The following is a 10,598-nucleotide window of genomic DNA, read 5'->3' on the forward strand; positions in this document are numbered from 1 at the left end:
GTAGAAAAACACTTGAGCAGTATTATATGAAGAAGCAGCAAAACAGAACCCCCCCAAAAACTTCAGGCGCATATTATACTGATCATATTAAATGGTAATACTTTGGTACTTGGAAATATTTTTCAGCACTGGATTATATTCTTGTTTAGTGGCATTTCAAGAGTTCACACTTAGCTGATGATTCATCGATAGCTTGTTTGGCATGCTGTCCCGGGAGAGAGCCCCGAGCTCAAGGGATCCTCGAGCCCGGGGCTTCCTCCCGTTTGCAGAGCGAGAAGGGAGCCTGAGCTCGGTGGATCTCAGAACTCCCCGTCTCCAGTAGCTAAGGGAACAAGTGAGGAAAAAAGGGGGCTAGACAAATGCTTGATTGTTATGCATGATGTATATATTTAGATGGTGGGAGGAAACCGGAGAACCCGGGGAAAACCCACGCGGACACGGGGAGAATATACAAACTCCTCACAGAAACACCTACCGACCTGGCAGGACCAGGGTTGGCAGTGTTCTTGCTGTGGGGCTAACAGTGCTAACCACTGGGCCTCCGTGCCGCCCGATCTATAGTGAAGGAGGAGAATGGGGAGGAAGGGGGTTTTCTTCCAAACGAAGATAAAGTGGACTGAAAACTGTGGTTATTTATAGTAGCTTATGGCTCATATGATTGGATGATACTGATTAGCTTAATACGAAACCGGCTGTGATAAATCATAAGCACGTGATCTTCTCGAAATTAGTTTATGAATAAACCCCACTTAAATGTGTTTGTACGGAAAAACTGCAATAGATTTAATGACTATAATCTTAGATACTGGAGCTCTGAGTAATGGCACGATTCCCTCTGATCTCACCTGGTCATATGTCATTTGTTGTGCAGTTTGGAGCTAGTGGTCTAAGATTTACTGCCGCTTTTATTTATACAGAAGATAAACGGCGCTGCTCACGCTTGTAATTGACCTTTGCACCAGATGTGACCACCTCATCAAGAGTCATGCTGTTGATTTGCAGAACCGTAAAAGGTGTTAATTCAGATTCAGAACGCTTATCTGAATTGGGCAACTGTCAAAAATCTAAGCATAATGCATTACATTGGAAAAACCATGTTTCTAGATAGGATTTCCACAGTATTGTGGTATTGTCAGTATTGTGGTATTGTCAGTATTGTGGTAGTGTCAGTATTCTGACACTATTTGTGTCAGATTGTGGTATACAGTATGAACTCATAATTGGCAGTGATGTATAAAAACAATTCTTGGTACACACATGTAAGAGGTCAGTTTGAGGGCATGGGACAAAACATGCGGGTTTTGGCCACTTGGTGGTGCTATAAAGTGAAAAACAACCATAGCAATGTCGAATCAAGCAACCGATTGACAAAATTGGCATGCAGTTTCTTTGTCCAAGGTCACATGGTCTTTGTGGAAATTGGCATGTACACCAACATGGCTGCTATTGGTCATTGAACAATACTCTGTGGGCATGCTCATGGTCCTAGAGGTCCGTGAGAAATTTTGAAAGAAATGGGACACTATTGAGATTTACATGGTGGCTCATTGGTTAGCACTCTCACCTCGTAGCAAAAAGGTAACTGGTTCGAGTCTCGGCTGGGTCAGTTAACATTTCTGTGTGGAGTTTGCATGTTCTTCCCGTGTTGGTGTGGGTTTCCTTCGAGTGCTCCAGTTTCCCCCACAGTCCAAAGACATGCGGAGAATGTGCTTTTGTCTTTATGAGTAATTCGTTAACGCTGGCGGCGTAAGTATTCGTTTTACGATAGATTTATGCATTTTCACAAGCTTTAAAAAAATTGGCAGTTGCCAACACAGGGTATAACATTATATATTATAACTTTAAATCCTATATGCTTGATGACAGTCTTCTTGAAAGGTAGAATGAAAGTGACAACTTACCAGAAGGGCATGCCTGGGAAAGAATCCTAAGCTTGGACATAATTAAGCCCAGGGCTCTTGCCTGATCAATTAGCATGTAAGGGGGTACGAGATTAGGTAGTTCTCAAGAGCTCCCCCTGGTAAAGTAGGAAAAGGAGGAAATGGGGTGGAAGAGGGATTCTTTCAAAAACGAAGGTAAGGCAGTAGGGTGAAATCTGTCTTTTAAGCTGCGGTCACACCGGGCTTTGTGTGTGCGAAATCCTGTTGTGCGGCGCTGTGAAAAGGGGCGGGATTAAACAAGCTTATTAGACATTAAAAAAAGTCAGCAATTGCTCTATGTTTTACATTTCTGCCCAGAGAGGTCGTGTTTTGATGCTCGATTGGTCTCACGCAGTCAAGTGATGCGATTTAGCAGGTTAGAGTTCACCAAGCTTGAACTTTGCACCGCAGCAACCTGTGAAACTTGACGCATGACCCCGCGTTTCCGGTCTGACGCATTCGCGTGCGTATGAATGGAAGTCTATGGAAGGAAAAGTCAAGTGTGACCGCAGCTTAAAGCTACGGTCACACTGGGCTTTGTGTGTGCGAAATTCTGTCGTACGGCGCTGCGAAAAGGGGCGGGATTAAACAAGATGATTAGACATTAAAAAAAGCCAACGATTGCTCAATATTTTTAATTTCTGTCCAGAGAGGTCATGTTTTGATCCTCGATTGGTCTCACGCAGTCAAGTGATGCGATTTCGCAGGTCAGAGTTCACCAAGCTTGAACTTTGCACCGCAGCAACATACGAAACTTGACGCATGACCCCGCGTTTCCGGTCTGACACATTCGCGTGCGTATGAATGGAAGTCTATGGGAGGAAAAGTCATGTGTGACCGCAGCTTTAATTGTAGACTTGGATCAATCTGATTGGATTATTACTGATTACGGATGAGGGACGAGCCGCGATCAATTATATCATGTGCTCCTCTTGAAACTTCACAAAGTTTGTTGTTTTCTAAAGTTGTTTGCTAGTAGCTAGTAGCTGAAGGATGAAACAATGTATGCAGCTAACAGAACATTTGCAGTACATGGCTAACGTGGATCCTCTTCCTCTCACTTTGGAGCAATTTTAAACCTCAAAGTTACCACCAATCTCAACATATGAAACCAGAATAACTCTGTCAGTACTTTATTTCATTTGCAAAGATATGTGCCCTCTCAGTGTTGTAAAGAACAAAGGATTTTACATCGGGCTCTTAAAAACAGCAGATTTTTGGGCACATGAGCATTGCAGTTTGTCAATTCAATTACAAAGAGAAGCTACATTTGAACACATGGTAGATTGCTTCTGCAAGAGGACAACAGACAAATACTATAGATATATAAAGATGTTTATTGTGCACAACACAAGACCTTGTGAGTGATGTTTAAAGATTAGTGGAAAGAAAAAATAGAAAAGTAGAAAAAATTGGTAGGTCAGTGTAACAAAATGGAAGTCTATGGCAGACCTGCTGTGTGTTAGCATGTTTGTTGGCCCTATAACCAGGAGTGTGTGCCAGACTATTCTAAACCATTCTAGATCATTCAGAGAATGATGCAACACATTATTATTGTCTGACATGTCCATTTAATAAGCTGAAGCGTAATCAGCAGTAGTCTTTGTTAGCAGCTTTGACTGTGGAATCTGCTGTGTTGTGGCCTAGTTTGACCAGCACTGGGATTGATTGCTGTAACTCTGCAGCTCTGGCAGACACACAGTCCTAATGGGTTTGTCTGGTACTCTGGTCAGTTTGGGGTTACCCGCTGATCCCAGAACAGCAGTATATCACAGCTCTGATTGAATGGTTGTCAGAGCAGAGACTGAAAGCAGACTGATTTCAATCTGTACTGGCTGAATGAAGTGGACTGTTGATTTCAGTGCTTTCCTGAAAATATCTGTTTGGTTTATTGTGTATTACATGCAGTTAATTGAGATTGATTAAGATATATATATATATGTATGTATGTATGTATGTATCTATTATATATAAATGATATATATTAAGATATATATTCCATGGTTTCTTATCCCTCTACATCATTGAAAACAGTTCAGTTTGTATATTTAGCAACTGTAGAGATTTTCCTGTGTTTCTTCTTAAAGGGTTATTTGGTGTTTTTGCACAACAGTGCCTCTTTCTGAGGTGATTTACTTCTAATTACAGCACCATACTTTCCTGACAAAACAAGCGCCATCTGCTGTTATAAACTGAGCCTATAGCACCGTCTGCTGTTATAAACTGAACCTAGAGCGCCATCTGCTGTTATAAACTGAGCCTATAGCGCCATCTGCTGTTATAAACTGAGCCTAGAGCATCATCTGCTGTTATAAACTGAGCCTATAGCACCATCTGCTGTTATAAATCGAGCCTAGAGCACCGTCTGCTGTTATAAACTGAACCTATAGCGCCATCTGCTGTTATAAACTGAGCCTAGAGCACCATCTGCTGTTATAAATCGAGCCTAGAGCGCCATCTGCTGTTATAAACTGAGCCTATAGCGCCATCTGCTGTTATAAACTGAGCCTAGAGCATCATCTGCTGTTATAAACTGAGCCTAGAGTGCCGTCTGCTGTTATAAACTGAACCTAGAGCGCCATCTGCTTTTATAAACTGAGCCTAGAGTGCCATCTGCTGTTATAAACTGAGCCTATAGCACCATCTGCTATTATAAACTGAACCTAGAGCGCCATCTGCTATTATAAACTGAACCTAGAGCGCCATCTGCTGTTATAAACTGAGCCTAGAGCATCATCTGCTGTTATAAACTAAGCCTAGAGTGCCATCTGCTGTTATAAACTGAGCCTATAGCACCATCTGCTGTTATAAACTGAGCCTATAGCACCATCTGCTGTTATAAACTGAGCCTATAGCACCATCTGCTGTTATAAACTGAGCCTAGAGCGCCACCTGCTGTTATAAACTGAGCCTAGAGCATCATCTGCTGTTATAAACTGAGCCTATAGCACCATCTGCTGTTATAAACTGAACCTAGAGCGCCATCTGCTGTTATAAACTGAGCCTATAGCACCATCTGCTGTTATAAACTGAACCTAGAGCGCCATCTGCTGTTATAAACTGAGCCTATAGCACCATCTACTGGTATAAACTGAACCTAGAGCGCCATCTGCTGTTATAAACTGAGCCTAGAGCATCATCTGCTGTTATAAACTAAGCCTAGAGTGCCATCTGCTGTTATAAACTGAGCCTATAGCACCATCTGCTGTTATAAACTGAGCCTATAGCACCATCTGCTGTTATAAACTGAGCCTATAGCACCATCTGCTGTTATAAACTGAGCCTAGAGCGCCACCTGCTGTTATAAACTGAGCCTAGAGCATCATCTGCTGTTATAAACTGAGCCTATAGCACCATCTGCTGTTATAAACTGAACCTAGAGCGCCATCTGCTGTTATAAACTGAGCCTATAGCACCATCTGCTGTTATAAACTGAACCTAGAGCGCCATCTGCTGTTATAAACTGAGCCTATAGCACCATCTACTGGTATAAACTGAACCTAGAGCGCCATCTGCTGTTATAAACTGAGCCTAGAGCATCATCTGCTGTTATAAACTGAGCCTAGAGTGCCGTCTGCTGTTATAAACTGAACCTAGAGCGCCATCTGCTGTTATAAACTGAGCCTATAGCACCATCTGCTGTTATAAACTGAACCTAGTGCGCCATCTGCTGTTATAAACTGAGCCTATAGCACCATCTGCTGTTATAAACTGAGCCTAGAGCATCATCTGCTGTTATAAATTGAGCCTAGAGTGCCATCTGCTGTTATAAACTGAGCCCAGAGCGCCATCTGCTGTTATAAACCACCCTACAGTGCCATATGTTGTTAAATACTACGCCCTGAGTCTATTCCAGAGAAAATGGTAATGAATTCTAAAATTCTTAGAATCAATCCATAAGTTACAATACATTGATTTATCGTCATAGACCTATAAATGAACCTCCAGAGTTCCACCCAGTGACTTGAATAACAATTGACTTCTTTCCTTCCTCTGCAGATCATATCAGAGATGATCCTGATTTGCTGACAGTGGTTTATCACACATCTGCCAGACGGCCCCATTGGACTGTTGTCTCTGGGCGCTGCCCTATGGCTTCTGGGGTTGACCTGTGAAAAGCAGTCAAGCTGGACACCGCAGCATCGCCCCCCACTGCCACAACCTCAGCCCTGCCCGTCCCGCTCTCCCCCCGGACCCCTCATCCTCTCTGCCAGCCCCTCTGGACCCCACACAGCACCCCTCCACACCACCAGGAGGAGCAGTATGTGAGCGAAGCCACTGTTACTAATGCCTCACTGCCACTGATTTGCAGAGATGCCGAAACCATCACAGGTAAGCTTGTTACCAAATTATGTCACCAGAGAAATCTTTGGCAATATTTTTTTAATCTAAATTGCCTTTTTCTGTTTAAACTAAACAGAAACGTTGTTTCAGTTTGTGGAACTCACCTCAATTGTATTGCTATGCAATGCTATGCAATGCAAATTAATGAGATTGTCAACAGACAAACTGACCCAGTCTTAGGACGTACTCACACTACTGTAGGTACAGTTGCCTTGAACCGTGCCAAAGCGTGATTGTTCCCCCTTCCCTTTTTTCCCTGAAGGCCTGCACTTACATTGCATTGTTTACCTTCCACACCAGAGCACGCTTACGTCATGGATGATGCAACTGTTCAGTTTAACAGGAAAAGAAGCGCTCTTACTCAGCACAGTGAAGATTGCATTAGTTATATCATTCATTCATTTTTTTTTTCGGCTTATTACCTTTATTAATCCGGGTACACCACAGCGGAATGAACCACCAACTTATCCAGCATATGTTTTTTACACAGCGGATGCCCTTCCAGCTGCAACCTATCACTGGGAAACCTCCATACACACTCATTCTCTCACATACACTACGGACAATTTAGCTTACCCAATTCACCTATACCACATGTCTTTAGACTTGTGGGGGAACCAGAGCACCCGGAGGAAACCCACACGAACACGGTGAGAACATGCAAACTCCATACAGGAATGCCAACTGACCCAGCCGGGGCTCGAACCAGCAACCTTATTGCTGTGAGGTGATTGTGCTACCCACTGCACCAGCATGCTGCCCGTTAGTTATATCGTTTTGTATTATTTTTAGCTGTTTGGGATGCAGTGACGCACAGTCAAATATTTTGCTGAACAGATCCAGTACTTTTGACGTCCTCATGCAGCATTAGGAGGTTTGCAGCTGTCGTGCAGTGAGGGGTTTGTGTCTTTAATAAACTACGACATTTTGCGTTCATTGAAAAGTATAAATAATTAATAAATCCGGATGAATCAGTCCCTTAAAAGTGACGTTGTGTCTTCAATTTCCGGCTCAGACGCGTTCGGCACTCACATTAAAAGCGTACCGCACCAAAGCCTAACCGCACTCTGGCACATCTTTCCCAACCAGGCCAGGGCCGGCCAACTGAACCGCACCTGGGCCTGATTCGGAGCACTTACACTTGTCAAACGAACCGGGAAACACGCTCGGGCAAGGTTCGGATAGCATAGTGTGAGTGCACCCTTGAATGTTTTATACGCCTTTCCACGATGTCGCCATCTAGTGCTGCACAATGTATTACCAAATTATGTTTATCGTGATAATAGTCTATGCAATATTCATATTTCAGACATGTGTGACGAATTACTTTTTATTTTTTATTTATTAAATTTTTTTTAAGCATTGGTTGTTTATTTACATTTGACTTATCCGAAATGGGCAATGCGGTGGCGCAGTAGGTAGTGCTGTCGCCTCACAACAAGAAGGTCGCTGGTTTGAGCCTTGGCTGGGTCAGTTGGTGTTTCTGTGTGGAGTTTGCATGTTCTCCCTGCGTTCACGTGGGTTTCCTCCGGGTGCTCCGGTTTCCCCCACAGTCCAAAGACCTGCAGTATAGGTGAATTGGTTAGACTAAATTTTCCATAGTGTATGAGTGTAAGGATGTTTCCCAGAGATGGGTTGCAGCTGGAATGTCATCCACTGCGAAAAACATGTGCCGGATAAGTTGGAGGTTCATTCCGCTGTGGTGATCCCAGATTAATAAAGGGACTAAGCTGAAAAGAAAATGAATCAGTGAATGAATAATCCGATGGGGCCTTGTTATATTTATCCCCGCCTCCCCAGTAGTTGCTGTTCTGCTATTGGCTGGAGCGGACCAAAGCTGAACCCAGAGCTGAAAATTAACACTAACAGCGAAAGCCAAGATAAGACACGAAAATGACAACAGCCAATCAGAATATCTGTGGAGGTTTTCACTCATTCATAGTGTTATAAATAGTGTTGCACATTGACACAGTTTTTTTTTGTGCGACTTAGAATTAATTAGATCTGAAAAATATCTTTTGCCTGTTTATTTTAATATCAATAAATAAATAAATGATTTAAAAAATAGCTAATAAAAGTACTGAAATGTTATATTGTAAGACATATTATCACAATACTTAACAACAATATTGCATATCACATATTTTTTCAGTATTGTGCAGCCCTACTGCCATCTTTATTTGACTGACTGCATGCTAAAGGTGACCCGGCTCACCTTTAAAAATAAATAAATAAATAAATAAATATATATATATATATATATATATATATATATATATATATATATATATATATATATATATATATGTTGACCATGTTGAAATATTGAAAATATTTTATTTTTTGGTTGGATTAAAAAAAAATAAAAAATATATATATATATATATATATATATATATATATATATATATATATATATATATATATATATATATATATATATATATATATATATATATATATATATATATATATTTCTTTTTTTTTATATCCAACCAAATAATAAAATATTTTCAATGTTTCAACATGGTCATCAATATATGAATATAATTATAGCTTAAAATATTGCAATATCGTAGTGTATCAAAATTGTCTTGTACCCCTTCTGACACATTATTGATAATTACAAAAATATTGTAAGAATTACTGTGTTGACGAGCACTTTAGTTGCTTATAACTTCATTAAAAAAAAGCACAGTCAACGATGAAGCTTGTTTATCAAATGGAGTATATGTTGAACGGCTGTGAATCCGGCAGTGCATGTACATGTTTTTAAAAAAAAGGATTTTTAGGCTTCAATAAGTCAAATTCTGAAAGATTAAGTGACTCCATCAGTTACTCCTCAGCATATTAAGCATGAGTAATGCTGTATGATTAGGCACACAAAGGGCCATTTGGGATCCTTTGTTTGTGAAACTAGGCCACTCCAAGAGTCATAAAGTTTATTATCTGGCCTGCATCAATCCTCAGGCATAGTGACGCCTGGATTTATGTTTCTTTAAAAGATTTCAGTCCTGGATTCTGTTGTTGAAATGATGGTGATTATTATTATTATGTGTATTTTCCGATCTTCAATCAGCAATAAAATACTTTTTCAATCGTTTCTCTTAAGACTGACACAAGCTCTTTTCCCCTTGGTCATATGTTGGGAAAGAGCTGACCCACTAACACAAGTTTTCCACTCAACATGTTAAAAATAGCTGCTGTCTGGCTGGAATTGAGTCTCTTTGTTCCAGTGTTGTAGAGGTACTCAGGTCTAGCATTTAGAGTTCATTGATGATAAGCAGACTACACTTGCAATACAATTATTCATTTTCCTTCTGCTTAGTTCCTTATTTATCAGGAGTTGCCACAGCGGAATGAACCGCCAATTATTCCAGCATATGTTTTATGCAGCAGACGCCCTTTCCTTTAGCTATACATTGTAGTTTTATTAAAATACTACTCGCGTATTGGGACAGATTTTATTTTTTAAAAGTCACAATAGTCGTTTTTTCACCAGTAGCATTATGGCCCAGTTTCACAAACAAGGCTTAGATTAAGCCAGTACTAGACCTTAGTTAAATTAGGCTATTTATGCTAAATTTATAAAAAAAAAATGGCCTTAGAAAAGTATATTACTGGTGTGCACCTGGAGAAAAAAATTACACTCATGTATTTTTAGACATCTCACTGCAGGTTATTTTGAGTTGAGACAGCTCAAACATGCAATTTAATCTTGACTTGCCTTAAACCTTGTTTGTGAAACCGGGGGTTTATGTATCATACCACTACATTTAGGAACATTAGGTTTTTTTATTTAACCACTTTATTTTAATTTACCAACATCACTAAGGCAAATAGCTTTAATAGTCAAAAACAAAAATATTTAAACAAAATATGTAATAATATAATAAAATAAAAAAATATCTTAATAATAAAATAAACAAGTGTTAAAGAGACTTTTAAACCTGATAAATAAATAAATAAATAAATAAATAAATAAATAAATAAATGGATGAATGAATGAATGAATGAATGAAATGTTACAAAGTGTGTGCTATGGTAAAGGTAGCTCAACATCTGTAAGCTGTCAATAATAATGATACAGTAAATCTCCAAACTCTGTAAACAAATCAAATTATGATAATCGAATCTGAGCTTTCAAGTAAAGGAACCGAACATCATTATTCAAACACACACTGCAACGTTACAAATTGTAAAATTGAATGATTTCCCAGTTATGGGTTGCGGCTGGAAGGGCTGGACATTGCTTTTGGATTCAGTGTAGTTGGGGCTGAGTTGTTGTTTATTTCAATTCATCTTTTAATTAATCTGTATTTCTATAGTGCTTTT

At 40.0% G+C, this 10,598-nt stretch overlaps 1 protein-coding gene across 1 annotated transcript in view; it reads left to right on the plus strand.

Moving 5' to 3' along the window:
* Window positions 1–6,114: 6,114 nt before the first annotated feature.
* The window catches only part of trak1a (trafficking protein, kinesin binding 1a), a 120,259-nt gene continuing 115,775 nt past the window's right edge, over window positions 6,115–10,598 (plus strand). The window contains exon 1 of the mRNA XM_056474655.1: window positions 6,115–6,251. The gene's annotated coding sequence lies outside the window, so the exon portion shown is untranslated. The remainder of the gene's footprint in view (window positions 6,252–10,598) is intronic.

The sequence above is a fragment of the Danio aesculapii genome, chromosome 16 (genome assembly GCF_903798145.1).
Source record: "Danio aesculapii chromosome 16, fDanAes4.1, whole genome shotgun sequence".
Classification (NCBI taxonomy): Eukaryota; Metazoa; Chordata; class Actinopteri; order Cypriniformes; family Danionidae; genus Danio; species Danio aesculapii.